Source organism: Phascolarctos cinereus, unplaced genomic scaffold, assembly GCF_003287225.1.
Source record: "Phascolarctos cinereus isolate Bilbo 61053 unplaced genomic scaffold, phaCin_HiC Scaffold_726;HRSCAF=1367, whole genome shotgun sequence".
NCBI lineage: Eukaryota > Metazoa > Chordata > Mammalia > Diprotodontia > Phascolarctidae > Phascolarctos > Phascolarctos cinereus.
The window spans coordinates 32,861,666-32,868,686 of NW_027556098.1; the positions used below are offsets into that span (position 1 = coordinate 32,861,666).

Sequence of the window (7,021 nt, forward strand, 5' to 3'; positions counted from 1 at the left end):
CCTTTTATTAAGGGCATTTGTTCCGAGAAGTGTGGGTTCAGTCCAAGGGCTGCACTTGAGGAGCTAGATGGCCACGTGTGGCCTCGAAGCCACAGGTTTCCCACCCCTGATATAGACATCTGAGACAGTATTTCTTACACTACTCCTTATCTTTTTTTGAGAAAGACAACTAGAAAGCCAGCAAAGTAGTCTGCTCTAGCAGAGAGCAGTACACTTTGTGGTGCTGTTCTGGGGAGCCTGGTTATCTAGGTGGCTTTTTCTATGTGCCTAGGTTTGTGTTCCCCTCAATGGCTCATATCCCTAGAGAAAGTCTTATGGATCTGGTTGTCCTATAAGTGGTCTGGAGTCTTGAATGGAATGCAGACCAAAGCCTGAGGAAGGATAAACCTGTTTCACAAGTCTGTGACATTTGTGCCTTTGGCAAATTCTGCTTGTATCTGAGGTCACCGCACCTAACAGTAACACTGGTGAGATGCAATTAGACCTCCACTTGGAATCGTGCAAGTTCTCATGGAACCTATCCCAGGGCTGGACAGCTACAAGAGCTATAGGTAAGTAGTGCAGTGGATAGAGTAGTGGGCCTTGGAGTCAGAAAGATGGGTGTTCAAATCCTTCCCCAGATGCTTATTAGCTGAGTGGTGCTGTGGAAAAATCATTTAACTTCTCAGCCTCAGTTTGCTCCTCTGTAAAATAGGGGTGATAATAAGAGTACCTATCTTAAAGGAGTTGTAGTTAGGATTAAATAAAAGTTTTATATAAATGCTAGCTATTATTAGGGGGCAGCTAGATGGTGCAGCAGACAGAGTGCCAGGCCTGGAGTCAGGAAGACTTGAAACCCAGCCTCAGATCATTACCAGCTGTGTGACCCTGGGCAAGTGACTTAACAGAGACCTGTTTGCCTTTGTTTTCTCATCTATAAAATGAGCCGGAAAAGGAAATGGCAAACCACTCCAGTATCTCTGCAAAGAAAACTCCAAATGGACTCACAAAGAGTCAGACACAACTCAAACTTCTAAACAACAAAAGCTGTATCTTTGGCCCAAATTCAGGGTCGTGATGGAACCTACTTGAGCCTGCTCAAGAGAGCTGCTGGTTACATCTTCAATGTGAGCATTTACACATCAGAAATCGGCCAATGTTACAAATCCAGGCCTGATTTATTGTCTTGTTGATTGTCTAGAGCTAAGAAAGCTGTGCAGAAAATGTTAATAATAAGGATTAAACTTAAAAAAGTGTCCTGGGTACATACATTTACCAGCACAAAAAAGATGTACACAATTTAGTCCCTAACCAAGCCGAGGGAACTCTGGGAAATTCCCCTGTATCTGGGAGAAAGAAAGCTTTGTTCATGGCAACCTAACCTTGGGCCAAGAGTGGGAAAGAATGCGGGAAAAATGTAGAAGGGAATACATACACAATGGAAGAAGACCAATACCATCTGCAGGCAGAGAAAAGTTAGGAAGCCCCATAGACATGAAAAGAGCCCCAGGTACTGAGGAGAAAAGGCTAGACCTGCTAGAAGCTTTCCCCAGGAATGACTGGGTCAAGTGAGTGGTAGCCGAATGAGGTTGTAGCAGTTTCTGAGATGTTGCTCACTGGTGGGCATTGTTATTTTCTTTTGACGATAAACGTGGATTGTAGTCACCTGCGGATAACCCTTCATTCTTTTATCTTTATGAGCTTGTGTACTTGCAAGGGGAGTTTGTACAAATACTTTGGGGATAGGAGGAGTTTCAATCACGGATTATCTGTGTGAGGAATATGAGCCTGAGAAGTAAGTGCATCTGGGTCCTTAGGGTCATGTGAGAGCTTCTGACACAAGATTCACGTAAGTATAAAGGTCATTTCTCCAGGTTTTACATTTGGATGATGTCAGACATTCAGATAAGGGAGATCAGCTGCTTAGTCATCCTAGGTGGTTTGTCTGAAGCCCTCAAAACTTATGTTCCCAGGGGCAGCGAGGTGGTGCAGTACACAGAGCACCAGCCCTGGAATCAAGAGGACCTGAGTTCAAATCTGACCTCAGACACTTGACGCTTACTAGCTGTGTGACTCTGGGCAAGTCACTTAACTCCATTGCCTACCCAAAAAAAGAAAAAAAAAACTTATGTCCCCAGTAACTTCAATGTTCCTTTCTTCTGTCCTTTCGTTATGTGTGTGTATATACACATATATGTATGTATGTATACACATATACATAAAATACTTTACATGTATTTATGCACAAAAAAGCAATTAAATTTAGCTAAAATATTTTCCTCTTAGTAGATCCCTCAAAAGCCTATGATAAATAGGAGATAATTAGGAGGGCATTTAAATCAAGACAGGAGTATTTATTAAGCACTTTCTGCATGCTAAGCATGGGGAGCTTCCTTTTACTAGCAACTATTTTTCACCATAAAATCTTTCTAATGAAAGTCTTTTGCTCCTTGCACTTGCAGCGAATTTTCTCAAGAGTTTCCTAACCACCTTTTTAAAGTCACAACATCACATAAGTCTTGTGTTTTATTATGGAATAGCTGTGCCCTGCGGGAGGTTTGAGGAAACCCTTGGCTTTTTGCCCAGGATCTAACACAGCTCAGCTCACCAACCCTGGACAATAACAAAAAAAAAAATTTTTTTGTCATGTTAAATCTAAAGTTAAAAGTGAAGAATTTTAAAGTTCCTGTGCCATGTGCCAATATTTCACAATTACCAGGTGTAGCCTAAAATATGGCCACCACTTTTGGTGCAATTCAAACCATAATTTCCATACATATCTCCCCTAGTTTATTCTCAAATATCTGCCAGGAAAATGTCTTGATATTTCTCCTCTGATGGTTTATTGTCTTTCCCATCATAATAACAATTAATATTTATATAGTCCTTTACCTATGTTATCTCATTTGCTCCTCGTAACAACTCTGTGAGGTAGATGCTATTATTATCACCCCATTTTACAGATGAGAAAACTGAGGAAAAGAGAGGTTCAGCCACTTGCCCAAAGCCACACAGCTACTAATTTTCTAAGGCAGGATTTGAACTCAGATCTTCCTGACTTCAACTCTAGTTCTCTATCCACTATGCCACCTACTAGTCACAAGTTAAGTTTAGTGATGATTAAAATCTTACTCTCAATAATTTACACAGACTCCAGGTATGAAAGAGAAAGGAATTTGATTTGGGAGCTATAAGAAAAAAAATCTACTAAATTCCATGATGATTTAATAGTTACTAAAAACACAAATAATATTTCAGACATATAAAGGCTCAGTGGGACACTGCCCCTCCCTAACAAATGAATGTATAAACTTCAAAGGAAACAAAGCAGTCAGCTGTCATAAAGAAAGTAAAATGATAGGGGATGCTTTCAGGAGCAATGTGGATGGAGACAGGTATATTGAGAAGCAAAGTTCCCAATTCTATTTCTGATGAAATCCTAAAAAATGCATACACTGTACATACACTGCTTGTATATGTAGAGATGGATTCAGAAAATAGCTCAGGATTTGCTCCTGTCACAATTTTTCATAGAAATTCTCAAGTGCATAAATGAACATCCAATAATATGATATCTTCTGAGTATATGTGTACACATTGTGGATCTACGCAAACTTTTTGCTTCATGTCCAAACAGAATTGAGCAAACAGGACCCCAAATCCTCTGCAGAAACAGGATCAGCAAGCGTCAGTTGGCTGATTGGAGACACCTGGCCCCTGAGGCAAGCAGTCAAAGAATAGTAAGTGTTGAGTCATTGGTCTGGGCCTTGCACTGAGCTGAGCTGAACTTGGACCTTGTATTGTACTGAACCTAATTCAAAACCACTTTGTAATCTATCACCTTGCTTTTAGTTTTGTTTTTTTTTAATTGATGCATTTTTTATAATACATTCATTTCTGAATCTATCTCTTATTCCCCACCCCCATCCCATGCCCAGAAAACAATCTCATACAACAAAAATTTTAAAATAAAAAACAGACCATGTCTGATGGTATATGCAATATTCCACACCCATAGTTCTCCGCCTCTTTAATGGAGATGGGTAGCCTATTGCTTTTGGCCCAGTTCCAATGAACCCCATTCTTGCTCAAGCAGGAGCTGGACTTCGGTCTCCAGGCTGGTACAAATCTGAGTCTACAAGTCTACTCTCGTCTGATCTCTAGAGGAACTCTGACCTCTTGGCTAATAGATAGTGAATTCTAGGTCTTTTCTCCTCTACCTTTTACCTAATAGGAAGGAATGAATATTTCACTCTCTGAAGAAATAACATTAGGAAAAAAACTGGTGACAATTGGAGCTCAGACCCAAAGATGGTCTTCTGTATCACTAGATACTACTGAAAGGAATATGTACCTTGTTTTATTATTATTGTTTGTCCTTCACTCTTGAATAATATGTGTGTGTGTGTGTGTGTGTGTGTGTGTGTGTGTGTGTGTGTGTGTGTGTGTGTGTGGATACAGCATTGGACTTGAAGTCATGAAGACCTGAGCCCAAATCTTGCCTCAGATACTCACTAGTGTGTAACCCAGAGCTAATCATTTAGCCTCTATTTGCCTGTTTCTTCATCTATAAATGGGGATAATAAAAGCACCTCCCTACTTTACCTACCTACAAAGATCAAATGAGATGTTTTTAAAGCACTCTGCAAACTTTAAAAAGCTATATAAATATACAGAGAAGCTATACAAAAGAGCTATATAAAGAGCTGCTAAATACTGCAAATCAAGAAATCTTTCCCAAATATAAATAATTATCACTCAATTTATCTACTTTGTTAATTCAGACCTTGGTAAATCAGGGCATGCTTCAATGTAAAGTGACATGGTTTTAAGAAGAAAAACCAAATGAGATCTTAAATCATATTACTTCTGTCTATGTCAGTGTTGGACATAATTCCAAAAGTATGCTCCCCTCCAAAAAAAACTCATAAGAAAAAAGTGATTACTTCAATGAACTAGAATAGCTCCAGGGCTCTTAAAATATACATTATCAATCCATTCTCATATGTCTGTTATCCTCCATTTATAACTGCAGTGGAGGCTAAGGACGAAGGTCCCATAAAGTAATCATACTATACAATATACTGCTAAGCTATAGAGGAGACCTTGTATAAAGACGATGTGAAATCTGAAACACCTAAAAGGGAAAACAGGCAATTATTAGATATGGGGATTGGTACCGAGAAGGCATGGTGAATTCAGAGCCAGAGGACTTGGGTTCATGGCTCAGACATTTATTATCCATATGAACTTGGACAAGTGGCTTGACCACTACAGACCTCTGTTCCCTCATTTGTATAATAAGAAGCTTGGAGTTGTTATGCTCTAAGTTTCCTCTGAGCTTTTAATCATGAATCTGACAGACTGGGGGAATAAAAAACCTAGACTCATTTTAAGTTCTCTTAATATATTTGAAAGAAACAACTAGTCATTTTTAGGAGTTTAAGAGTTTAAGAGAAGCAATGGCCATATTCTCTTGGGGCTAGGTTCTTGCCTTGCTCTTAACAGTCCCTAGGAACTCTGCTGCCCAAAGGCACCCCCTCTGTCATCTCATCTCTGGAACAGTCTGGGTTTCTGGGAACACTCTTTATCTGTGGATGGTCTGGCAGTCAGCCAGCTGGCAATATCTTACTACTACTCTCTTCCCATTAGGTTTTGTTGCACATCTGGCCTCTTGGTTGACTTGTCTATGCCATAACAACCTTTAAACTCCAGCTTATCAGGTGGGTGATGTCATGGGCTGTTCCAAATGAGAAATTCAGTCAGTAAAAAAATGTGTGGAAAAACCCTAGCCATCCTAGGAATGAATGAATGAATGAATGAATGAATGTTGTTGAATCATTTTTCAGTAGTGTCCAACTTTTTGTGACCCCATTTGGGGTTTTCTTGACAAAGATACTGGCATGGTTTGCCATTTCCTTTTCCAGCTCATTTGACGGATGAGGAACTGAGCCAAACAGGGTGAAGTGACTTGCCCAGAGTCATACAGTAAGTGTCTGAGGCCAGATTTGAATTCATGAAGATGATTCTTCCTGACTCCTGGCCCAGGGCTCTATCGACAGTACCACTTATGAGTTGGTTGATTTGATGGCTATAAATGGATGTATCTAAGTGCTGTGCTAGAGATAGATCAGACTGGCACAAGTGAAGATTTTAAAGAATGGAATAAAAATGTGGTATGTATGTATGCTCATAGGAAAGATGACCATACTAGCTAGGACTTGGTCTGTGACTGTAAAACTATGGTTCCTTGCTCCATGCTGACACCTGCAATCAGATGTTTCATCTGTCATCACTGACTGTTGCTATCATCGCTGACACCAATAAGGTCAGTTAGTACTGAGTAAAATAGAAACATATATGCAAATCAAGATGTGGATTGATTTTTTTTTAATCCAATTGTAAAACTAGGACTAATAGATCAGCATTTTTTGACAGCCCTGGAATGTAGCCATATTCTTGCATTTTCAATTAAGATTTTTAGGCTATTTCCAAGGGCATATGTCCATTATTGCTTTCTGTTGTTGTTCAGTTATGTCCAACTCTTTTGGGATCCCATTTGGGGTTTTCTGGCAAAGATACTAAAGTAGTTTGCCATTTCTTTCTGCAGCTCATTTTACAGAGAAAAAAAAACTGAGGCAAACAAGATTAAGTGACTTGCCCAGCGTCAGTCACACTGCTATTAAGTTGTCTGAGATCAGATTTGAACTCAGGTCTTCCTGTCTACAGAGCTGTCACTGTATCCACTGAGCCACAGAGAGCTGTCCCTAGCTCTCTACTAATTAATAAAATATGAGAGGATGATGTACTGTCCATATACCTTGGATATTGATGTTTCCAATCTTTTTTCAACAAAACTAGATGTGATATTTGTGAAAAGGTCCAATATGCTATACTTTTGCTATCCCTTACATAGACAATACTCACAATCATTTTTAATGAGGATTTCTTCTGATGGAGAAGAATCTCAGAGTTTGAAGGGACCTCAAGTCCTAAGTACAACACCCTCAATGAGTGGTCATCCACTTGCATGCCAATATTT

The 7,021-nt window shown here is 39.6% G+C and overlaps 1 long non-coding RNA gene across 1 annotated transcript; it reads left to right on the forward strand.

Moving 5' to 3' along the window:
* Positions 1–209: 209 nt before the first annotated feature.
* Positions 210–5,762, forward strand: LOC144454239 (uncharacterized). Its single transcript, XR_013482559.1, has 3 exons — positions 210–551; positions 3,617–3,719; positions 5,632–5,762. It is a non-coding gene; the product is annotated as an uncharacterized LOC144454239 (long non-coding RNA).
* The last annotated feature ends 1,259 nt before the right edge of the window (positions 5,763–7,021 follow it).